Source organism: Carassius auratus, unplaced genomic scaffold (genome assembly GCF_003368295.1).
Source record: "Carassius auratus strain Wakin unplaced genomic scaffold, ASM336829v1 scaf_tig00032445, whole genome shotgun sequence".
Classification (NCBI taxonomy): domain Eukaryota; kingdom Metazoa; phylum Chordata; class Actinopteri; order Cypriniformes; family Cyprinidae; genus Carassius; species Carassius auratus.
The window spans coordinates 320,152-347,009 of record NW_020526001.1 but is presented as its reverse complement, the minus strand read 5'-3'; the positions used below and the strand labels follow the sequence as shown (position 1 = coordinate 347,009).

Genomic DNA, 26,858 nt, shown 5'->3' with positions numbered 1-26,858 from the left:
ACTCTCCCCGTCCACTCAAGTGCAAAGGTGCGGCGGGAAAATGACGTCATCATGGAATGTGCGGCCGTGCACACTTAGTTCACGCTGTGTAAAGTTCAAACTCCATCAGGTTCTTTCTGAGGTTTAGAGGGAAAAGGCTTTTTCAGTCAAGTATGTTTTATTTTTGTTGTAAAAAAAACAATAAGAATTTATTTAGGAAGGATTTGCTTAACGTTGTCTTGCATTTAATGTGAAATAAACCCACAGCTGAATATTTTACTTTTTTGTGGTGGACCATATCATATTGTCATCCCCTGTTGTTTTAAAGAATAGTTCAACAGCAAATGCAACAAATATAAACGCCTCTTCCTTTTGGGGAGGTGTACGTGCAGTCCGCGGAGGCTAACGATGCAAAGCCAGGTGAAAGTATAACAAGGCTTTAAGCCGGGATGCTTTCAGTGGTACGCAAAGCACTTAACCCCAGGAAGCTCTGCAGGGACCATCAGTGCAATTAGTACACTGTAAGTCCCTGCAGATGAAAAGCGTCTGCTCAGTGGCAGCTGTAATGAGCAAGGGCTTTTTTCACACTGTGTTTGACATTTTTGATGCTCTGTGAACAACTGAGCAGCCTTGAATCGCTGTTTGTTCTGTGAAAACAATAGAAGCTTCCGAGCTGTATTGAGAATGCATATAGCGCATCTTGGCCACAAGTGCAAAGAAAATCCTTTGGATATAACGTGCATGTTTTGTCAGAAGATGCCTTATGGTTTCAGACTGAGACTTCTTATGTGTGTGTGTTGGGCATGTCATGATTGCATGTACAAAGACACGTGTGAAGTGTCTCCTTTCAATTTGTGTGTGCGCATGTGCTCTTTAAGCTGTAATTGCATCTATAGAGTTGCGCTCCATCCCCGGTTGATTTATGGCTCATGCCAGCACAGAGCCAACAAGGGCAATAAATTCCCTTACTTGCTTGGTCTACTGCAAAATGTGTGTCCCTTGAGTGCGTGTGTGCGCATGTGTGTGCGTCTATGGATGCGCACTTACAAACATGCAAGCATGTCATGCGGTGTACATCATGCAAACTGCCTCTGTGTTCTGACACTTCTCGCTGAGTCCCTGTTTTGTCCTCATTCTTTCCATCAAATCTTTACAGACACACAACAGCTGTATGCAAACAGTCTCTTCATTGGAAAAGTGACAAAGTGCATGACCTTTGACACGGGTTTCCTAACCTTTGCCCCCTGGGTTTGGCCAGTTAGTGTGCGAATATGCAAATGTATGAAAAATGTATATGTGAGAAAAATATCAATATAAATTTGTTAGCCATTGCTGAAAAGTTCACTGCAGCCAAGACAAACCTAAATTAGTTGGATTTTGCCTCAAAATGAGCTTAACAACTCAAAATCACAACCTAAAATGACACCTGAAAAGATCTACATGAAAAAAAAGAAAAAAGAGAAAAAGACAGGTATGATATCCTCAAAGACTCAAAGTCGACTCCTGACAGACACTGGTCCACCTGCTGCCAGGACACAAATCTCACAAACCAAGTTTTTTTTTTTTGGTACTGAAGTACAGAGCTGGATATACTTTGCTCTGTTGCTGTCAGTGAGTTGTAGCAGGGTTTAAAAAGTAAAAGGTTCTGCACCAGTGTGTGTGATTCATACCCTTTAAAGGCCACGGTGAACCTTCTCGTTTCAGTCTTAAAAGAAACGGACAAATATTCATGGCTTTCTCTCCTTTTTTCTGATTTCCTCATTCCAAGGAGAGGTGAAAGACCACGGGAGATCTGAGAGTTGTTTTGAAACCTCCAGATCAGTTTCAGGCAGCTTGCGGGTGAGTAGGCACACAAACACACACACACCTTTTTCCCTCAGTCCCTCGATTTACACTGTTACAAGTCTCGTCAACCTCATTTGTTTGGCACACGGTTTCAACTATAAGGATACAAACACAATCGCTATCATTCACACTCTTATTTAGTGCTAGGTAAATTACCCACTAATGCTAGGTAAATAACCCACTCCATTGCTGATTACAGAATACATGATGAAAACTGTAGTTAGTAACGTAATCTGCTGGATTACACATATTAGGTATTGCATTTATGAATTTATTTAAATGGTAGGATTTTTTTAAACAAAAATTTAAGAAAGAAAAAATAATTACAGTAAAACAATACATTATGAATTATTTACTGCCATTGAGTAGATAACATGTACAAGTACTTAATTTTTGGAATCTTATTATATAATACAGATTACATGTTCTCAATTACTACCCAGCACTGCTTTTATCAAACCCCTGATGAGAAAAATCCAGCTTCAACTGAAACATGGAAGCTGGTTTCTTGCTGGTCTAATTTGGACATAAAATGGTGCTAGGTTGTAGACCATTTTAGATCAGAACATACAGTTTGGTATGGTCAAGCTGGCTTTTTTCTTACATTGTAGTTGATCAAACAGCTTGCACCAGTTTATAACCTTCTTGGATTTACTAGAAATAAGCTTCCAAGACACAGCTACCAGCTTAAAGCTGGATTTTCCAACAGGAACAGTTATTTTATCCAACCCACTCCAGTTTATTGTACTTATGCCACCTTAGAGGTTAACAGATCTCTCTCTCTCTCTCTCTGTCTATCTCTCTCACACACACAAACACTTCATCTTGTCTCATGGAAAAATGTGAGTGGTGTTTACCTTTGTAAACAGCTAGGGTGTGGTGGGTGAATGCCAGGATGTTGCTATGTCATTGCCAAGGAGTTTGGACTGGTTTTTAATGTGTTGCTGGCTGCTGAAAGTGGTTGCCAGGTGGTTTACAGGACACTTCTATCTGGTACAAGTCAAAAGATCCCACCCATCTCTGATTTCCTGGCCCCTAGATGAAGCTTGAATGATTCCTACTTTGTAAGTCTATGGGAAGTTTATCGCTTTTCAGGTGAAAATTCAAGTGACATACTGAAGTTAAATACTTACAGTTGGGGAATTAGTTCAAATCCCTAGCCCCAAGTATGAGTAATAGTAAGCCTTCAGAAGCAACGCTAATAAAAACCCAGATACTATCACTGAAAATGCACTGTCAAGGGAAGAGAGAAAACGGCAGAGTGAGAGAAAAGGAGCTGAGAAAAAAACTGAAGGTTAAGTGTGTGGGTCAGACAGAATGACATGACAACTGCAATAAATGTAAATAAAAGAGCTTTGTGCGGTAATTCACTCCACCTGACAGAGACTTAACACATAAATCAACCTCACACACACATTTTGCCACAGACACACATATTTCTTTATGTTGAAATCATTTTTCGCAGACACACACACATATGCAAACGTACCCACTTTTTTCTAACAGAAAACTGAAAAAAAGGAAAGATCCCATCAAAACACAGTGCACATGAATTGAACACAGTGCATGAAACATTAACCATAACACTTTTTAAAATTTCAGTCGCACTTCAGTCACTCCATCTCAACAGTCAAAACTCAACCTAAATAAAATATAGGCCAATCCAGTGTTTAACTGGCCTGAGGTGAATGACAAACAAATGAAGCCTATTCAATCTTCATTTATGTGTCCCATGAAAGTCACTGTGAGAGGCATATAACTCAGTGTTTTTTTTCCATGTTACAGGATCTATCTACAGCATATAAACTCTCTGCAATACCTAGTGATTATACAAGCAAAGTGAGCTACTTAAAACAACACAATAGTGTGACTCAGAAAAACCCCTGTGAGAAAAAAAATTAAGATTTGTTACCTTAAAATGTTATCCCCTTACCTCACACTGAAAGAAAGACAGCAGCTAACTGTACAAGGAAGCCACAATATATGCAACAAAATTGGAAGCACTTTACAAAAAAAGACAATGTTATTCAGTATTAAAAACATAATCAGCACATACCTGTTTCTTCTTCAATGGTGAATCTCCCAAGACCACTGCCGTCACGTATGGAGTACTGTACCTCGCCATCCCTCCCAGTGTCATCATCCCTTGCCGAGACCTGGAGCACAGAAGTCCCAATCTGAACGCTTTCCTTTACTGATCCATTCATGGCGAAGTTCGAAAAATATGGCGTGTACAGGTTCTCATTAACATCCACCACCTCCAGTTCAACAAAGCTAACTGACAGGAGAGACACCGGTCGACCTTTGTCTTTTGCTCGAACTGTTAGGTTGAAGAATTGTTGAGTTTCGTAATCCAGTTCCTTGGTAAGACGAATGGCGCCGCTAGTCTTGTCGACCTCAAAACGGCCATCATAGTCGTTAGCAAGCGAGTATCGCACCTGCCCTCCAATTCCCAGGTCAGGGTCTTGCGTATCCAGCCAGGCAATGACAGTGCCCACTGGGAGGTCTTCTAGTGCACGGGCGCTGACAACACTTGGGATAAAGGCAGGTGGACAATCATTAACATCCTCGAGTGAGACTTTAAGTGTTGTTACAGAAAACTGTTGAGCTGCTCGCTCTGCTCGATCTCGTGCTTCCACTTTTAATATGAAGAACGGAACAACCTCACGGTCCAGCTGACCTGCAACATACACAATCCCACTGGAGCTGTTAATGCCAAACTGTGAAGTGCTGGTGAGTAGGGAATACTGGATCTCGCCATTGAGGCCTTGATCTTTGTCAGTAGCTTCCACTTGGATGACTTCGGTACCAATGGGGGTGTTTTCAGCAATGCGAGCCTGGTAGCCACCATCTTGAAGAAACTGAGGTGCATTGTCATTTGCATCTGCTATGTAAACTGTAAGAAGCCTCCAGGAGGATCTTTGCGGTTGGCCTAAATCATGCAATGTGATGTTTAGAAGATAACGATCTGTTCTCTCACGGTCTAGAGGAAGGAAGATGCTTATTACGCCATTCAAAATTCCAATAGCAAAACAACTGTCTGTGTTGCCATCAGCAATGGCGTATAAGAGTTGTCCATTGAACCCAGAGTCTCCATCAAAGGCTTTTACCTGAAACACACTCGTGCCAACTTGCACATCCTCATGCACAGTGATGTCAGTTGGGAAGGATTTGTCAAATTGAGGCGTTTGACGGTTCACAGAGAACAGGTCAATAAAGCCTTCCTCCATTTTGGGTTTACTGCTAACTTTGGCTTTCTTCAGAAGTTTCTCAGCTAGTCGTTGGGCTACTCTGGTTTCGGTACAACTAAAGCTCTTGGGCGGTGACTTCCCTTGCACTACGGATATGTTCACAAACATAGGATCGGAAAAATGTTCCCCATCTGTAGCAGTAATTTTTAGACTGAACAAGTTTTTGGGCGCCGCAGTGTTTAGGGAGTGATGTAAGGTCATGACACCAGAATCAGGATTTAAGTCAAAGTAGCCTCGCTCATTCCCTGAGAGGATCTTATATTTGACTAGCTCTAGCTCATCAATGTCTATGGCAGACATTGTGGTGATAACCTCACCTACCGGAAGTTCTCGAGAGATCACACCAACACAGGCCACTTTCTCAAATAGAGGTTTGTTATCGTTAACATTCTCTAGGTGCACAGTGACATTGACTTCACTCTCACGCCTATAAGGGGAGCCCCAGTCTGAAGCACGAACTACAAAACTGAAACTCTCTACAGATGACTCAAAGTCTAGCTCCTGTGTTGTCATGACTGCTCCGGTGAACTGTTGCACGCTGAAAGGTAATGTTGTCAAGCTAGCCATGCTGTATGTGATGTAGCCATTTTCCCCATGGTCACCATCAGACGCAGTCACTACAACAACAGCAGTGCCTATAGCAACACTTTCATTGATAAATACCTCATAAGACTGCTGAGCAAATGAAGGTGCATTGTCATTGGCATCCTCAAGAATGACTCTAACCTTGACCCTAAGGTCACTGTCTACTTCTAAGACCTCTAGCTCAAATACTTCCTGTGTGAGATGCGTAAGCCAACGTGCTGTGCTGATTACACCTGTCATGGTGTTGATACTGAAGAACCCTGAATCAGCAGATGGAGTCAGAATGTACTCAGCATCATCTGGCTCTGGATGGAGTTTTACAGCCTCCACAACAGTTCCAGGAGGGGCCACTTCACTCAATATGACCTCGTATTCATGCTTCAGAAATGTGACTTCCGCTGGGGCTGGAAGTGACAGTCGTAAGTGCACTATGTGCACAGCAGAAAACTTCTGAGGTGTTCCACGATCCCGAGCCTGTAAGCTGAGGTTTAATCCATACGGATAGCTGTCCCAGTTGAACTGCTCTGTTGCATGAAGGACAAACTCATTAGATCCTTTCTGACTGACTTCCTCAACTCCCGTTTCTTCACTTGGCATCTCTGTCCTTTCAATGCTGAAGAGCTCAACAAGGTCCCCAGCCACAATGCTTACAGTTTCAATCTCTCCATTCGTCCCTTCATCAAGATCCTCTGCAGTGACCACAGCTACAATGGGGGACTTCTCGGTCCATACAGGTGCTAATGTAACAATACTCAAAGTGGGCACATGCTCGTTAATCCGTTCTACATGAACAAACAGTTTGGCTGTACTGCTTACACCATTATTCCCATAGAGCTTCATTCCCCGATCCACAGCCTGAATCTCAAGATCATAGCGGCTTTGAGTGTCAACATCTAGCTTCCCACTCAGAGAAACAACTCCGCTAGTTGGGTGCACAGCGAACACCTCCATTCGCTCCTTGAAAAAGTAATAGAACTCTCCATTCGATCCTATGTCAGCATCTGTGGCAGTGACCTGAGCTATGCTGGTGCGTAGGGGTGTGCTTTCCGCAATGGTAACTGAATATGTGGTAGGGGAGAAAAGGGGTCGAAGGTCATTCATATCCATCACCTGCACACTAACTTTAGTCCAGGCCTCAAGTGTATCCCCTTAATGGAAGCTTTCACTGTCAATAAGTAGTTATCCTGAACTTCACGGTTCAAGATAGCAGCATTCCCCCCTTTGGTTCGTATCCGTAGGAAGCAGAAATCACCCAGAGTGTAATCCTCAGCCTTGAAGAATCCTTCCTCATCCCCCGAGGTGATGCGGTATCTCACCTCCCATGAGTGATGTTGGAGAGGGACGCCCATGCGCACCTGGCTGGCAGCGTAGGTGCGGGCGGCTGAGTTCTCGTAGACCGACGCATGGTACAGTGGTTGAGTAAACTGTAGGCGGGAATTTTCACCCTTACAGTGGCCTGGAGGTGGAGAGAAGAGCAAAAGGGCCAATTGTAGGAAAATGGCCCATATGCCTGCCCAAAGGGCCATGCTCACTGCCTTCCCATCACCAAACCCATCCTGGAGACAGAGAGAGAGAAAAAAAAGGAAGATGTTAGTCAGAGCAGATGACATGACAGTACACAACCTGACCTTTCACATCTAAAGTTCAGAGGTCACTATGGATCAGTCAAAAAGATCACACACAAGCAGAGGAAGTCGTGTACCAAAAAAGGGCTGGTAGCCAGGCAACCGCAAGCCAAATGACATCACTACCCAGCTCTCAAAATGGACACAGACACACAATTACATATTATAGAAAAACCAGGAGGATGCAATTCAGGAAAATTCACTTACACACACACTCTACACAGAAGAAAAAACATTAGGAGAATGCAAGTCAGGAACAAAATAATTATAGAGAACGAAATATCAAAAATACAACCCATGAAAATGAACACACACACACATTCATTATATGAAATGGTTTTTAAAAAGGTCTTGAGAAAGGACAAATTTTGTGGATTCAGCAATATACTGGTTATGATAAAGTGCTGCTGGAGAGGAAGTCCGTGAGTGTGGGTTTACTTTGCTAATCTTGGGAACAAAATTGTCTGCAGAAGTTTTTTGTCCACTGAATTTGACAAAGGACCTAAATTGGAAAAATTATTCATAAATCCAATAAATAACAAATAATTTAACTAAAAAATGCTAACATTTTCATTTAGGTTTAGTTATAATTAGCTTTATACAAAACCAATAGCAGTCTAAGGTATGTCCTGAATTAGTATTGTTTCGGAGTTTGTATTTGCAAATAAGGCATTTTGCATGTCAGTGTGTATGTGTGTTTTGGTATGGTACATCAACTCTTGTTTTAGACACTGATTGTTTTGTGTGTTCCCTATGGGATGGTTAGGATGTGTTCCAGTCCACAAAAATGCAATGCTGACCTTACCATGCACACACACACAGTGCAACTTGCTCATACAAAAACACACTTGCATACAAAAAATATACACACTCAGAACGGAGTTGCTGTGGTCAGCCCACACATGACTCAGCACACACACACACACACACACACACACACACATCCCCTTCCACCTCTAATGATATCCTACAGCGCACTCACCAACTCAGTCTCACAAATTGGAAAAGACACACACACACAGAACTCAAAATGCAGAGATCAGCTTATTTTATTTCTCCGGGTCTATTTTTCTCGGTTTCTCTCTGTCACACTCTTGTTCTCTCTCTTTGTGTCCACATACACTGACAGACAGTGAGTCAAGATTAAAACCAGCAGGCATTTTGGAGCAGTCAATGTTCAGCACACAAACAGCGTCTTGTCTCCCCCAAATCCTTGTTTAGACTGACCAAATCTTCAGCTCATCTGGCCAAAGACTTACCCAACACAATAAAAGTGCATATTATGAGGCCAGTACAAACACCGCAGTGCATAAATGTCATATCAAATATCAAAACTTTTTTTTTTATATTCAGACATTTTCTGAACACTCCATTTATTGGTATGTTAAAGGGGTCATCAGATGCCCATTTTCCACAAGTTGATATTAATCTTTAGGGTATTAATGAAAAGTCTATAACACACTTTGGTTAAAATGTCTCAATGTTAATGTAAAAGCACCCTTTTTACCCTATCAAAATCAGTTCTGTTTTCAGCACGCTATTCTAGTCCATGTTGCTTTAAATGCTAATGAGCTCTGCTCACCCCACCCCTCTCTTCCACGGGGTGACGAGCCGTTACGTGACGACCAATCCAACATTACGAGAAACAGAGAGGAAGTGATATAGAACAAAGCACATTTCAATAACAGAGAGAATTGTGTGTGTGTGAGAAGTTATGATATCCATAGACTACGGCATGATCCTTTCACGTCAGTTTCACGTTTAAGAAAAGCCGAACCGATGTACTTCTTCTAAATGTATGTGTTTGTATTAATGCTGCCACAATACCAATATTGCAGCAGCTGATACCAATGCCAGGAAATTTTATGGCAGAGGGGAGAGCAAATGACCTACAGTCAACCCTTATAAAAATTAACCATGGGTTTATTACAGTTACAGTGGAGTATTTTTGATTGATTACCTTTTGTATATTTTTACATTTCTACTACAAAAACCATTGTTAAACTATGGTTAGTGTAGCAAAACCATGGTTAATTTGTGGTTACCAAGACTTAACTACAATAACCATATTTTTTTTAGTAAAACCAAGGTTCAATTTCACAAGGGAAGAAAATCACAATAAAGCTAGAACACAATATGTTATTGAACAGGCAACACAAATGGCCACCTATTGGGGTCCAAGAAGACATGTTCGGAATGGAATACTTATACTTATTTACTAAAACCTTGTCTTGTTATTTAATGGACCAGTTTAGAGATAGCATTTCTGTATGAAAGCATACAGGAAACTAGTTTCACACAGGCCTTGAAGGCACCATAACGTCATGTCTAATGATCTAGAACAAATTCAAGTGAAGTTTAGAAGTAAAAAGGGAATATTTTATGACTACAACACTGGTTTCACAATTTCACAAACAGAATCACAATTTGGACATTTATTTGGTCAAATGTACCTACTCCCAACCACTCCATTTGACATAAACTGGTGACTACTGTTTGTCTTGCTACTGCTTGTTTGTTGTTTTCAAATCCAATATTCGGTGTACAACACAGAGGAAGTGAGGGAGAACAAATGGCCATTTCCATAACAGAGAGTTCTGATGATCTATGTGCCTGTGTGTGTGTTTGTGTGTGTGTGTGTGTGCTTGTTTTGGTGTCATTAATTGAAGCGGGATCTTTATTGCTGCTGGCATTGGTTTCTGTAAATGTCTCGTCAGTCTGAGCCAACAAACTCTGGAAGCACATACACACACTCTTGCTTTCTTGACACGTGCTGCGGCTAAACGGGCGGTGCTAACAAGCGCAGTGTGTGTGTGTGCGTGTGTTTGAGGGGACGTTTGTGATTTGGTGGTCCCTCATGTAATCATGTGACCTACAGAAGCAGAGAGAAAGCCTTCGGAGGAAGAAGTAAACAGGAGAGAAGGACAATGAGTTCAAAGCTACCAGTGGAGAGTGTATGTATTATGCATAAGACAAAGTAAGGCGGAACAAGTGTGCGTGAGAGAAAAGTTGTTCGATTCTCCTGTCATGTCTGGTCTGTTATTGTGTGCTGTTCTGGAAGGAGTTAAGCTGCGCTTGTTCATGTTGTCAAATGTGTTATTGTAAATCAGCATGCATGCGTGTGTGTGTGTGTGTGTGTGTGTGTGTGTGTGTGTGTGTGTGTGTGTGAGAGAGAGAGAGCAAGAGTTTAAACATGGGAAACAATTTAGATTGTTCCTTGAGTGATTGTAGAAAAACTTTTCAACACCCTCAACTCAAATAAACCAATGTTGAATACTACGGAGCCTGGGAAATTACTTGAAGTAAAAAATAAAAAAAATTATAATCGGAAATTTGTGGGTACAGGTACTAATTCATGGGCATGATTTTCTAAATTGAGGGAAGAGTTTAAAGGAGGGGGTGAAATGCTATTTCATGCATACTGAGTTTTTTACACTGTTAAAGAGTTGGATTCCCATGCTAAACATGGACAAAGTTTCAAAAATTAAGTTGTACGTTTGAAGGAGTATTTTTGTTCCAAAAAAACCTCTTCCGGTTTGTCACAAGTTTCGGAAAATTTTTTCCGAGTATGGCTCTGTGTGACGTTGGAGCGGAATTTCCTTATATGGGTCCTAAGGCACTTCTGCCGGAAGAGCGCGCGCTCCCGTATAGCAGAGAACTGAGAGGCTGAGCACAGCCTGATCAGAGCGAGAGCGTCGCGAAAAGTCACGACGCTCCGCCCACACGTCACGCCTCTAGGCGCTCGTGTTTTTCCGGGAAAAATCGGTACAGACTATCTTTCTCTTATAAATATAATAAAAATAAAGACTTTTTGGAGTTATGAAGGATGCAGTACTACTCTATAAGTACTCAAGATTAACAGGATATTGAGTGAAAACGAGCATTTCACCCCCCCTTTAAGAATTTGTGAGTCCGGTTTATAAACTGAGGGGACGTATTGCAAAACTGTCACCACAAATAGTTTTTTATCCTACAGTTGACTTCCCGGGCTCTTTAGAATACTTATATTGCTAAAAGGGTAATAAATGATCCTGTAACATTACAAAAACTTTGAAATTTTGCAGGTAAAAACATCTGAAAATCAGATCAGTTGTTTGTAACTGCAGAATACATTCGCTTTGAATATGAATCATAATGAATGATGTATCATAATGAATCAATAACAAATTAATAGGATAATGAATCATTCATGAATTGTGAATGGGTTTGAATGACTCATTGAAAATAACCCATTTAAATGAATGATTCACTCACCTATTGAGCTTTGCAATGGCTCGCAAAAGCTATATTTAGACAATAAAGTATTGTGATGAAAAACATTCGTCACTATAGAAATATCAATACTCTGTAATGACTTTACGGATTTTATTTATTCTTGTGACTTTTTAAAGTACCATTTTCTGTCCACAACTTCTCCATAAACAGTTTGTTAGGACGTTATGGCAGTGTTTGAAAGTGAAAGTGATGTGACATACAGCCAAGTATGGTGACCCATGCTCAGAATTCGTACTCTGCATTTAACCCATCCAAAGTGCACTCAGCAGAGAACACACACACACACACACACACACACACACCCGGGGAGCAGTTGGGGGTTCAGTGCGTTGCAAAAGGGCACCTAAGTCGTGGTATTGCCGGCCCGAGACTCGAACCCACAAACTTAGGGTTAGGAGTCAAACTCTCTAACCACTAAGCCACGACTTCCCCTTTTGAGTCCAAATCAAGACTGAGACCAGAAGAGTGTCTTGTCCACATGCTCCAGAGTCCACAATAAGACCAAAACCATGAACACATGGTCTTGAACTTTGGTCTTGTCATGGACTCTGGAGCATGTGGACTCTTGACTTGGACTCGACCCTCTTCTGATCTCGGTCTTGACTCAAATGAACCGGTCTTAACTACAGCACTGCACTGTGGTCAACACTTCACACCAGAAACTACAAATTCTCAATGTATATGAAATGAACAGCATTTAAATGAGTTATTCAATCTGCTCTGAGACTCCCTCCACATTTTTTCCTCCAAAATCACCACGTCTCTCTTTAATTCAGCTTTCCTCAGGACATCACTGAACCAATTAATTTGCAGTCTCATAAAAAGGCCCTGGTATCTAGTATAAAACAATTAGAGGGAGAGCGACAGCCATTATTTTCACATTGTCGCTACATGAATAAAATTACATCGCAAAACCCTTGTTCCAGTGTGAATGAACTGCCATCCGAATGCATGAGTTTTATTAAAGAGGAGCCATACAAAATGTTATCCTTACTGTCCATCCTCACAATCTGGCCAATTCAGATTTTTTCACTATAATCCTTTTAACCCACGTTCTTTGTCTTTCTTTTCTTACTCGAAGGAGGGTGCTTTGTTCAGCTTTATGTTTACATAAAAAAACAAAATCTCAACTTCTATTTCAAACATCATGCTAAATCATGCTAAACACATGCTAGCAACATGTTAAATGTTAGCTACATGGTAAATCATGCTAGCAACATGCTATCGACATCTATCTAAACTTTCAAGCTTTTACTGCTTCAAACTTTCAGGTCAGGCCTTCTCAAGCCAACTTCAAAGTTTATACACAAACTTTCCTCAACTAGAGCAAGATGTCCCGAAACATTCAAATGAATGTGAGTGTGATGAAAAAGGTCCATGCTGTCCGCATTTGTGTTTCAGTTTCCAAAACAGCATCGTCCCTGTCATCTGTATCTCTGTAGGAATAATAGGCGCAGTGTGAACCGAACCCTGCTGACACTGAAGTGTGGGTTCACACTCGAGGCTATATTAAACATCAATCAAGCCGAAGCATGCAGACACCACATTACTGTGTTCTAGTCCAGCAATCATGTGTGTCACAGACATGCCAGTCGTCGTTAGCATGTAAAGCACCCTCAGTCCTTTAATATTTTACATTTTGCTTTTACTGCTCTGCAGCCACTATAACGTTAAAAGCAAGCTGTTCAGTCACTGACACAAAAAACCTGTTTCAAATCAAAACACGCACTCAGACACACACCCCAATGAAAAAATGATTTCAGCATACAAATCTGCACTTCACAGAAACATGATTCCTGGTACAACTAGTATTTATTAATGAGTAGGCAGTTAAGACACTATGGAAACGTAATGTGAAAGTGTAAAATTAATTAATGTCAAATATGGAAACGTTATGTGTGCATCAAGATTGAGCTGTGGATGAAAAAGTTGTAGGCCTTACTAATGAAATAAAACAGCTTTCAAGCACTATTGGTTGGAAACATCATAATGCAGACACAGATGCACTCTGGGAGTTGTTATGGATAGAAATGTGAAGTGCAGCTGGTGCTGTATCATTGTTAGTGTCGAGTTACTGTATGCTGAAGTATAGAGAGTAATGTTAACACCAGCTCTGCAGTGACTACCTTAAAAAAAAGTGTTCACAGAGTTGAGTAACACTTTTATTATAGAACTGTGTCACATTGTGTTTGGTTGTGTTGTTTGGTGTTGGTTATGTGTTGTGTTTTATTCAGTTACTTTAATAATGATTATTTGTAATGCATATAATTGAAAAAGAACAATTTATTTGTCTGTTTTGTTTGTCACAAGAAAAGTGTAATATAGATACCCCTTACAAGCCATTTATTAATGTTTAACTTGAATTCATAAAGCAGGACTATGAATTCCTTTAAAATCTTTCAAAAAGATATAATAATAATAATAATAATAATAATAATAATAACAACAGAAATTATAAATTAATTTTAAAATCTATACAAATGTGTACATTTCTCTCATAATCTTGGTCTACATTTGCACCGGATAAAATAATACAATAAATTAAGTAATAAAAAGAAATAAAGTTACATAAAAAATTAGATAATGCAAGCATGGTTATTTAATAATACATATTAAATAAAATGAAAAATTTAAATAATCAATCATAAAAACAGAATAAAAAATTAAGAAAAATAAAATAGAAAAACATATAAGCAATAATAAAAAGAGAGAAATAAAATACTATATACAAATGTAAAATAAAATATAAAACAAAAAAAGATAATACAAGCATTAATAAAAATGAAAATGAAATAAAATAAAAAAATTAATTAATATAAACAAAATGTGAAAATCCATAAAAATATAAAATTAAAAAGATAGCATAATACAAGCAAAACTAAACTAAACTAAAATTAAATAATAAATTAACTAATTATGTAATAATTGTGACAGGCCTATGTTGAGTTGATCTGAGCTTTGCTGTTTTGTGGACTGTGATGTGTTGTGAACAGTGAGGTTCTGTTTGATATGATTAGATCTCTCTGTTGTTGTGAACAGAAATCTGAGATTCAGTCACAAAGACAGTCCTCTACACACATACACACACACACACACACGCAAACTGACACCATATATCTCCATCTTACACGTCTGTACATCTTTCCTCTTCAGGAGACAGCAAGTCTTTACACACTACTGCGGCTTTCACCTACACAAAAACCTCTGTGTGCCGCTGGAATAACAATACGTTCACTATCACACTCTCACACATAAACACACTTCACTTCTCCTGAGGTGACACGACCTACTTCTCTCCTTTACAGTGCTGAGGCGATTGAGAGAGAGAGAGATCTGACAGAGGATCTTCCTTCTGACCAGAAATCCTGAGGTGGTTCATCATACACACACACACACACACACACAGAGAAAGAGAGAAAGATAGCTCATCTGACGAACCCCCAGAGAGCACGTCAGCTTTGCTGTAATGGAAGAACAGAGTTAAAAGACAAAAATGAGAAAAAAGAGCATAATATAAAAGACAGAGACAGAGAGAGAGAGAGAGAGAGAGAGAGAGAGAGAGAGATCCTGAACAGCTGCCAGGATTCATCCAAACTGTCCCTATATATATATAAAGTTTATATTAATAAATACTATTATAGTATAATACTAAATACAAAAAAAAAAAATTCCGCTGCGCATAGAATAATGTGTGTTGTGTTATGCTGTTTTCTAATGTATTGTTTCCTCCTGTTGCTTTGTCCTTTTTCTCAAAATATTAACTGAAATGAAGCTGAAATAAATTTGCTAAATCATTTTTATTCACTGAATTAAAGATGAAATACAATATAAATATTAGATGAAAAACGTAACCTTGAAAAATGTATATGAAAATTACAAAATGTTGCCTTGGCTACTAACGGAAATAAAATACGTTCAAGTTAAATTAAAACTGAAAATTAAAATGAAGCTAAATACAAATACCAATACAAAATGACAAAAGTACATAAATGTATATTAAAAACAAAAAAAAAAACAAATAAAAGCTAATTCAAAATATGAACGAATAGGCTTCTATAATAATATAAATGGGACTAAGCTCACGCTGCTATTGTGTTGCGGTTTTATTTCTTGTTGTGTTCTGTTGTACTGATATTTGCGGTGTCCGATGTTGCATACTTTATAGTATGTCTGAATTCATAGTATTCGAAAAACAGTAGGCGAAAAGTACCCGGATGACCTACTTCTTCCGCCCAAGACTCTGAAGAGTATATTAAATGGACACTTTACTATCCCATGAGGCCACGGGAGAGGATTTATGAATGGATGTGAAGTGACACAACTGATGCAGATAGGTCATGTGACAGTAATAACATGCCAGATGTAGTACGTCCAAATTTCATTCATTCTTCCCATATTCATTCTACTGTATATACTGTAGAACATACTTTTATTAGCAGATGTTAAATACTTTCAAATTCAAATGTAGCACCAACTCAGATAGTACTAGATGTTGGATGCACCAATCGTATTCGAATGTACTTTGTCTTGTGTTTATTGAGTTGTATTGTGGGAGACAGTGGGATTGGATGCTAGATAGCTTGGAGGAAAGAGTGAGAAGAAGACAGGGAATGAGGGAGCTGGCAAATGATGGAAGAAATGGTGTGATAAGAGAAAATGAGAGGACGGGCAGGATCAGAGTGTGATAATGAAAGAAAAAACCAGTGAGAGACGACCGAAAATGAGTGAAAGAAAAAGGCAATGAGAACAGAGAAACCACAGAAGAGAGATCCAGAAAGAGAGAGCAGTAGTGTTTCGTCTAAGCAGGAGCAGTATTTCTTTTTAATTTGCCCTGCTGTAAAGAAATATCACATAATATATAGCAGAAATCTCTGCTGCTGGAAAGAAACTGAGAGGGAGAGAGAGAGATGGAGGAGTGTTTGACTGCTTAAGCACGCTCAAACTCTCACTGGAGGAATCCTCCTTTTGTGTTTTTAATTGTGGTCACCAGAGGCCTCATTGGCTGTTATCACGGCTATGTTTATTGGCTGACAAAACACTGTTGTGATTTGATTGGCCCCCTGAGAGACCCCGGCAACAGACCACACCCACTCTCCGTTAGGAGCTTGTTATTATGCAGAATCTTCATGCTGTGAGATCAAAGTTGGCCTACACATAAATTCCCAGGCAAATTTACTTTTCACACTGTGTTTGTGTGCAATATTTACATCTTATATGCATTTCATTAGCACTTGCCTTTCAGAGTCTAAAATCAAGGATTTGCGTCTGGAAATTTGTCTAAAATGTGTCTGTTAAAATGAGGTTAAAAAAAGCAGACTGTAATTTTTGTAATTAATAACTGCAAGCTGTTTTGTTTTTCTACTCTCTCTACTTCCGCCTGTCAAATAAGTCCATTCTATTTATTAAAGAAAACATTAATGTGGTGTTAAAATCTTACAAAAGTGATGTGACACAGCCAAGTATGGGTGACCCATAATCAGAGTAGGTGCTCTGCATTATCCCATCCAAAGTGCACACACACACACACACAGCAGTGAACACACACACACACACACACACCCGGAGCAGTTGCTCAAGGGCACCTGATATTGCCGCCCCAAGAGTCGAACCCACAACCTTAGGGTTAGGAGTCAAACTCTCCAGGGATTTTATCATGATAAGGGATGTTCTTATGGATTGCGCAACAACCTTATATATCGTTATCATACAAACAGAAATATGGATGTATTGAAATTTTCAGTCTCAGAATCTATAATGTCACATGCCCATGTACGTTTATAGCCGCGTCTCATTACGAACACAAACAAAGGCACAGAAGCTTCCCGTCCCAGTGCACCATGGGAAATCTCAGACCCCAGCGGATCGGATTCCACCTCCTTTTCCTCGCTTTCTTTCTTTCTTTAGTTCAATCTCTACTTCTCCCTGCTATCTGATCCTCCCTTTGTTACTACTGCTGCGAGCAACTGAAATTTCACACGCTTGTCAAATCACATTTAGGCATTTCACACAAACACGAATGCTTCATAATTTGTCTTGAACAGACATGACCAAATACGTTTATGCACTCCAGTTCTGTGATGTTTTATATGCGCATAAACGCGTTTAATTAGCCACCTAAATGAGGACATCGCTTAGACTATCTCAAACTAAACCAACTACAAATCCTAAACCGAAGAGAGAACTTTTTAAACTATATTATTCCTCATTAATGGCTTTCCCAAATGAAGACATCTTCGAATGTCTCCAAAGGGAGTTTTACTCAGATTTACTTCACTTCTTATCCTCAAACTATAACCAAGTCCACATATGTCAAAAGGCAGATAGCATGTGATGTATTAAAGTTCCAGGCGGTCTTGATTAAACAGTAATAACATTTTGAAATCATACATCATTAATAGGAAACTCTACATTGATGAAGCCTTTTGACATTCAGTTAAGTCAACACACACACACACAATCTGGAGAGTTTCCATATGTGTGATTGCAAATAGCTCAAGCACACACTCAAAACACAGACACACACACACACACAGTGAGGGAATCTGGTAAGTTCATTACATATAATGGAAAGGTTGCTGCGGTAGTAAGTTGTAGAAAGAGTATCAATTACAATGAAAAACAAATGACACACACAAGTACGCTTGAGGTCTATCTATGTCAAGTCTGCTCTGAACACCCAAATAACCTGAGGCTAAGGTAAAATATCTCAATCATTTAGCTTATTATAGTCAAAAGTCTGCAATAGCCATTAAACAGTGTGTGTGTGTCTGTGTGTGTGTGTGTGTGTGTGTGTGTGTGTGTGTGTGTGTTAACAGAAAGGCAGTCCAGCTGGTATTGAACTTTATGTATAAATCTAACACTAGGTAAGAAAGAAGAAAAACAGATGAGAAAAGAGAGGTCACAGAGGCTGTACTGTTGGCCACTTTTGGCCAGCTTTTGAAAATCTGATCCCAAATGATGTTAAGCAAGTATTTTCCACCATAGGGTTTTCAGAAAAGCCATGCAACACACCAAACATCTCTGATGTGAATTGGATCTGGAAATCTTGCAAAAAGACAAAGGTAAAATGAATTAGGTTCATCAGTGAATAAGGTATGCATCCTATGGTGCAGTGCAAATGATGTAATTGAATCAAAAACAAATATATTATTGGCATACAGCCATCGATTAAGTATATAAACAACAAACAGTTTTTTGCTGTTTTTGTTTTCTTTTATATGTACAAATATTTAACTAGTTTGAATGGACATTTGAAATGTAATTTGCAATGCTTTATAAAGCAGTTTCTCTTTCCATGATAACTGACACATTTAAGTAAAGCTATTAAAAAATATTTTTTATTAATTGAAATAAAGATGAAATAATAAAAAAATAACAATATCTGAATAAGTGGTTCTAGAACCTTTCTCTATTAGCGGTAAAAATGTCATTTCAAATTTAAATGTATCATCTGATAGATGCCTGGATTGCATCATTCAAAGCATAATACTGCACACATGTCATTCCAGTTTAAAAACGTCTTCATGTAAATTAATGTAGCTTGAAAATGAGTATCAATACATAAAAACATTTTTTGCTATACGTTGGCAGAGAAAAATGACATAACATCATGCAAGGGTCTCACATCTCAATGCTGCTCATTTGCATAAACTTCAACTTTGTCATGTTATTAAACACGTCCTCGTTAGACACATTTGCTGCTCATGTCACTGGAACTCGCTTCTCTGATTGAAAATCAGTTCCGTTTGCTCAGGAAAACGCTGTACATATATGAACGTCTGTTTTCCGTTACTCTTTTCCATGTTTTTTACTCATGTTATATCTCTGTCTCCACAAGAACTCATTCAGTCTCGCTCTCTTTGTCTGCATGTTAAAAGGGTTATCGGCGAAAGGAGTACACTCAAAAGTGAACAACATTTCGAAAGACATCTCTAAATGTCACATGCACATTGTCTGTCGAGAGAGGACTGGTAAATCACTTATTATAAGCAGGTCGTGTATGTAACTCAACCCTCACCAGAGCACACCTTGTTAACCTCCACACACACGGAGACAGACAGTCTATACATAGAGCAGACATTACAATACATTTACACACACCAGCAGGCAGACCCATATTAAAATTGTTGGTAAGACACTGATTGACTCGTCTCACATTCTCTCTCAAGAGGAAAAAATAATTAAATACATTATGCACAGGCACACTAGATTCATTTAGTCCTCGGCTGCGGGACTACTTACAATAATTTCTTTCTTGAGATGTGTGGAGGCCGAGTTCAGGTTCTTCTACTCAATCAGAAAAGTCAATAACTGTATTTTCTCCTCTTGCTGATTGTAATTACTTTTGTGGATTTCTGTTTTTGGCTTTTTGCTCTAGCGGTCAGTAGATTGGTGGCTAATGACTGGCCAGTAGACCGATTTACAAAGGAATCAATGATTTGAGTCAAGCCTTTTTAATGAATTAAAGTAGTTCACAAACCAGAATAAATGATTATTGAATGAATTCGACTGATCTGATTGTTGCTTTTGAGTTAATACTCACTTACATGTATTCTGAAAACTAGAAGAACAAATTAACATGATTATGAAAACATATTTTAGGAAAAAACATTAAACGAGTCAGACTTCCCAACAACACTATTAAATACTGACTCACTCACAGGGTTTAGGAACTCTAAAAAGACAAACTAATTGATTGTTTTCTTTTTAATATGTTGTTGTGTTTAAAAAAAGAAGTGATTTGTTGAAATGAGACCGAGCTCAGTAGATTCATGAAAGATGATTTGCTGTTAGAACAATTTTCAAATGATTCATTGTTTTGCATCAAATCTTTTAAATGGATTAGTTGAATCAGTTCGTATATATGAATGAACGATTCTTGGATAAATTTGAATGATCAGACTCAGTGTTTTTTTTTTTCTTTTTTCAATGCTTATTTGCCCAAATAAATCAAACTTCTAAACACTGGCAGCTAAAAAATCAATAGCTACTGATTTGCCAGAGTTCAGTAGATTCAAGAGAGATGATTGGTTGTTTGAACAATTTACAAGCAAATCATAATTTTAATTCCAAACTTTATTGAAACAAACTGAGTGAAAAGAACTGATTCATTAAAATGAGTTAGACTTCAACACTAAATGACAAATCGTCTTTTAAATGAATTTGTTGATGCAGTTCGCCAATCATACTAAATGATTCTCGGAAGAATTTGATCTTATTTAGAGTTGAACTCACTTGTCAGATTTATGAGCACTAAAATGATATAAATAGGCAATTAATAGTGTTTTTTTATGTTCATTTAAAAATAATTTCAAAAGAACCAATTTATTTACATTCACATTTAATCATTTAGCAGACGTTTTTATCCAAAGTGACTTACAAATGAGAACAATAGAAGAAGTCAAGTCAACAAGAGAACAACAAGTGCCATGACAAGTCTCAGTTAGTCCAGTACTGAACGCATAGCCAGGGTTTTTTTTTTTTTTTTTTTTAATGAATATTAAAGACAAGAAAAGGAAAAGTGCTAGTATTAGTTGGTTAAGTGCTGGCGAAAAAGATGAGTCTTAAGATTTCTTGAAAATGAGTATGAATTTATCAAAGTTAACTCAGATTTCCCAACACTACTGACAAAGAGAAAAACTTCTGTAGCTAATGACTGGCCAGAGTTCTTGCTGGTTGAACAATTTACAGTACAAGTGAATCGTTTTGAATCCAAACTTTTGAACGATTCAGTTAAAGCAGTTCACAAAGCAGACCGAACAACTCTTTCTGATTACGAGTTACTCACATGATTTCTGAACACTAATGGGACAAAAAATTTATTTTTGAATGTGCACTGAAACGAACCATTTAGACGTCAAAATAAGTCTGATTTCCCAACATATTGTGCAAATCTGTAGCTAATGATTGGCCAGATTCGAGGCAGATGACTGGCCAATCGGAAGGCGGGTATCTGAAGACTGCTGGACAGTCATCAGATACGAATCTGCTGACAGCTGGCCAAAGCTTGGTAGATTCACAGCTGATGATTGGTTAACTTGTGGTGTAGCAAGTTGATGACAACATATTATCATTTAAATTAGCTTATCCTTTTCTGTCTTTCAGGTCAAACTGTACAAGTTCAACAAGTCATTTGCACACACTGTTCAGGAAACCTCCACAGACTGCCTGAATTTCTTCATCCTTTATGTCAGGACGGGGTTTTTATATAAGCCAAGTGTGGTTTTGTACCCACATATTTGGATACATCAGGATGCCGACAGCTCCAGACACTAGCATAAAGTAAAAACGAACAGGAACGATGGCATGGAAGTCCTTTCCTGGTAACTATTCAAGGTAACTTGGATTTGTTAAGTACAGAAAGTGTGTGAATTCTCCAGGTGTTTGTGCAGTGGCCCTTCTAAAAGCCCTGAGAAATTTATCAACACGTGTGACTTCCAAGGACAAACTTCAATCAAAGACAAAGCCAGGCTTCTTACGAAAGCACGTCTGAAGGACAAAGGCTATTTCCCACCTGTGAAACGGACACACACATGCGCAGAAAAAGAACTCAATGCAGGTCAGTTTGAGGTCTAGTCTAGCCATCTACTTTATCTGAGAGATTAAATTCACTCTCTCCTATACAAAAACACTCACTTATCCTCCATTCCTGCGAAAGTACACACACACCTGTGAGTTATGAATTCCCCAGCATCTTTTAAAGCTCTATTAAATACAGTTTAGATTCATCAGTCTGATAATTGCACAGAATAACCCTTTTATATTCATATAGCGGAGTAATGAGGTGCGGATACATATATTATCTGAATCATTCAAGTACAGGGTACAGAAAAAATAAAAAAACTCTGGTCTAATATGATTCATTAACATGAAATTAGACCACAAGATAAGGCCAGTCAGTTCATCTAGGTAGAACGTCCTCAAGGGGTTTGTTTCTAGCATCCAATTACATTTATTAATGAATAAATAAAAGTGAACCTATTTACGTCAAACCTCTGAAACTTTTAATGATCTTAGAACTGATGAGCACTATAAAAACTACAAAACACAGGCTATTTTTCCTCACGACAGAGTTGTGTTGTGGAATCGATTCTGATTGCATTCAATTTATGAGGTAGAAAAAAGTCATTATAATGGTTTAATATCTCAGATTCTGTTCGGGTGAATCAAGGACACAAAACAAATAAATAAGACAAAGCAGCCTGTTTCACAACCAATCTTTATATATATATATATATATATATATATATATATATATATATATATATATATATATAAACAGAGTCTTTATTGTTACTAACAACAACTATAAAATATGAATAACATAAAATATTATTAAAAATATTATTTAAATATTATGCATAAAATAAGAAATATAGTATTGCAATATTGAGAATAAAAAGAATTGCAAAAAAAATAAAAAACTTTATTGGTCCAAGCATCAATGGGTTCTATTTTCAACATATAATTTAATGCAAAATGCGACTAGGATATGTTTTTGGGGAGATTTACTTTTTTCTGGGTAAATTATCCTTTACGATGTCGGTCAACTGCCAAGTCTATTTAAAAAAAATTCTGAACTAAACTAAACCAATGTGAATAAAACCTAAAACTTGGGGGATGCACTTGGTTAAAAACATTGATGCGTTAAAATCAGGAGACTACAGAAACTGAAAGGTAACACAAAGTCCAATTCATCCGTGCCACACCAACATTGATCCAAGAACACTTGGACAAGTGTCTCAAGTCTCGGGACAGGCCATGACCAGGGATTTCCTTTTAAACTAGATGGGTGGTGTGACATCCACAGAAAAAACGCATTAGATCATATTAAGAAAGGGTACCAATAGAGATCTGTTTGTGGCCTGTCCCATCGAGCCGCTTCACACTGAATGAGAACTTCAGTGAGACGGAACTGAGAGGATTTTTCTGTATTCTACACTTTGGGTTCAAAGACCCGGCACAAATTGGGATAACGCAACCGTTTTCTGTTGGAACTCCTGGAGCTTCTCCAAAAGTGAAATCTCAGACTGGATCCGGTTTGGCTCTGTTCGTTTGGACGGAGTCCTAAAAGACGAGCCTGTGGGTGGTAAACAAACCCATGCTGCCACAAACACATCGATCGGGACGGTCATCGTACAGCACACAAGCATTACTTCACAGAATATTATATAGCTCCCTACTCTCTACGCAAGAATAATCTTTCTGTCATCACAGTTAACGGTAGCCATTGACTTCCATAGCATTTTTTTCCCCATAGTATAGAAGCCAATGGCTACTAACGTTCTTCAAAATATCATGTTTTGTGCCCAATGGAAGAAAGAAACTCACACAGGTTTGCAACAAGTAAATGATGACAGAATGTTCATTTATGGTTGAACTATCTCTTAAAAATATCTTGTGTGAACCTTCTTCTGAGAGCTTTTCTGAGCAAACATTAATGCATGGAATTAAATGTAGTTAACTGAATTAATTAATCAGCATATCATATCCTTAATTTGATTACTACCAACATGATTTGATTACTTCTTACTTAATTTGGCCGCTGTAATTGCAGCTCGAGCTATGAAGTTGTCCATAGTTGTAACTCAATTGCGCAACATCTGTGAGAACAGGTTATACGTTTTGATGATGGTTTCTTATGGAAGATGTATTTGTAAAGCACTTGCTCAGCTGTAATATGTCCCAAAGACATTTCCTCTCAGATTATAAACCGACATTTATACAATTATTTTTATGATTTAGAACGCATGTAATACCGCTTTTTAAAAGATCTTTGTACACAACAGATGTTTCCCAAATGAAGTGCTCTTTAAAAGACGTCTTGGAGACGTGTGTGTGCTATCAAAGCAACAATCCAATCCTTCTTTGACAGACAATGTCCCGTCATTTGAGAAAATGTTTCACTATGACAATAGAGAAGACGACTGCACTTTTCATTTAATGCTTAAACTTAAAAAGAAAAAGTGTTATAGTGCATGATTCATCAGCAAATTATTAATTTATGAATCATTTATTTTAATATTTTTTCCTTTTGTTCTGAAATGCACCACATGCCAGAAGTCAAATGGCTTTTTCATCTTGACCAAGCAAGAACATTTATTTAAATCATAGTCCAATAAAAGCTAAACTGGCTGTAAAAACCCAGCCGTTGAGTGTATATATCAAAGGTTTTAAAAAATACAACTGTTTCTCTAAATAACACACACAGTGGAAGTGTAAAAGCTTTGGCTTGAAGTACATTAGGAGTGTGACAGTTGAGTTCCTGTCTGCGAGGGCAGAGCGCCAGAACGGAGGAGAACAGTAGAAGACTGTGTGAGAACTGAGAACGAGCTGAACGAGGGGACGGACGGCGCTGTAAAATAAACGAGAGCAGCAGACCCGACTATTATTGCTCTTACACACACACACACACGCATGCAGCAGCTGCGGCGAGTCAATGTCAAACTCTTCAACATGTGTGCAAACACATACGCAGGGTCAGTCTAGAGATTGTGTTACTCTGTGTGTAATATTTGTGAGTGCCAGCTAGCACAAAGTGTGTGGAAAAGAATCAGAAAGACAGTGTGAGAGAGACCGAGAGAGATACTGTTGCTCTGTTAGCTTTTGAGTGATGAATCTTTTATTTATGGAGTCGTGGAGCCATTGACACCTTGGAGGCAAATGAAAAGAAGCCCCACCATAAGGAAATTAAATGGTATGTGTGTGTGTGTGTGTGTGTGTGCGTGTGTGTGTGTATGTGTGTGTGGAGTAGGAAAAATGAAGGATGGAGGGGGTGGAGGAGAAAAATTATCAGGTTTGATATAGTATGAGACAAGAAAGACAAAGAAACCGAGAAGTATCGGAACTCCCTCTGGAGAAAATAAGACATTATATACACTGCTCTGTGTGTGTGTGTGTGTGTGTGTGTGTGTGTTGCGGTCGGGCCCGCGGCCGGCAGCATTCCAGCCCGAAGCTGCTCTGTGTTATTACTGATGTAAATTTAGAAACATAATTATGAGCTTTATTCAACAAACACAAGCACTGAGACCTGAGACGGCCGGTCCTCTATCCAGATTTGCGTTCCTTCATTTTACTAGAACATTTTTTAATTTCCAATGTGAATCTAAATGGGGTTTGCCCATGCAGGAAGGTTGATGGGTGGCCAAAGTCAAAAGACTTCACGTCTCCATATAATGCTCCAGTCAGGGTTATTGTTGTTGATGTTAAAAAAGGTACATTTTTTTGTACTAAAAAGTAGTTATGTTGTGTTTGTGTTTGATTAAAAGAGTCCTAAGAGTCCTTTGTTGAAGATTAGTTGTGCCGTATGTGAATGATTCACTAAAAACACATTTGATTAATCAAAAACAGTCGCTAAAAAAGTCATTTGTTTGGGATTCGAACTATGCCGGTTGCACTGTATTGTATGTGTTTGATTTACTAAAAATAACTGGTTCATAAAATGTATTCATTTGTGATTCAAACTACACTGCTTGCGCTGTATGTTGTTTGTTCAATAAAAGAATCAGTTCATAAAACTCAATAATTCAGGATTCAAACTGTCACACATGCAAGACTAAACGTCTCCTATAGGCATGAATTAAATTATATTCTTGCCTAATACTATAGCATTACTGTGGTAAATGTCCGACAACATGGTTTGGTAGCGGTTTGTTAGTATTGTTTTGCTATACTGTGAGAGCCAGGTTTCTGAAATGTCAAAGGGACATCCTAACGAGTAGAGTTTTACATATGTGTGTGTGTGTGTGTGTGTGTGTGCGGTGGCGGACTGTCTCATGTAGTGTGATGAGAGAATGTTGACAGTCAGGCGAACACAGAAAACCAATCCAATCTACAAAAGAGCGTGCACACACACCTGACAGGTCAAGTGCTCTCTAACCTAATTAGCAATAAATCTTTAGTGGCGACAGTCTGAAATGGCAGAGGCATCTTAAATCACGACACACACTTATCTCAGTCATCCTGACACTCAAACACACACACACACACACACACACACACACACCAGGAGATGCACTGTTATCAGCCGCCAGCTCATAGTACCCATGCAGGAAATATGAGCTTCACAGCACAACAATAATGATTATTAAACATTTAATAACGCCTCATAACTCTTTCACCACTGTCTCTCAGCTGATTTTTCTCCTCTCACGTTGTTTGAAATTTGCAATAAAATATGATAAAATACAAGTTTCACTATGCAAAATTGCAGACAATCAGCTATTTCGGTCAATTTTGGCACATTCTCTCAGATCTTACAAAGATTTAAAAATATAAACGTCACAAGTGTGTATGATTA

At 38.5% G+C, this 26,858-nt stretch overlaps 1 pseudogene; it reads right to left on the bottom strand.

Annotated features, from left to right (window-relative positions):
- Nucleotides 1–3,880: 3,880 nt before the first annotated feature.
- LOC113080891 (protocadherin Fat 3-like) overlaps nt 3,881–26,858 on the bottom strand; it is a 57,726-nt pseudogene continuing 34,748 nt past the window's right edge.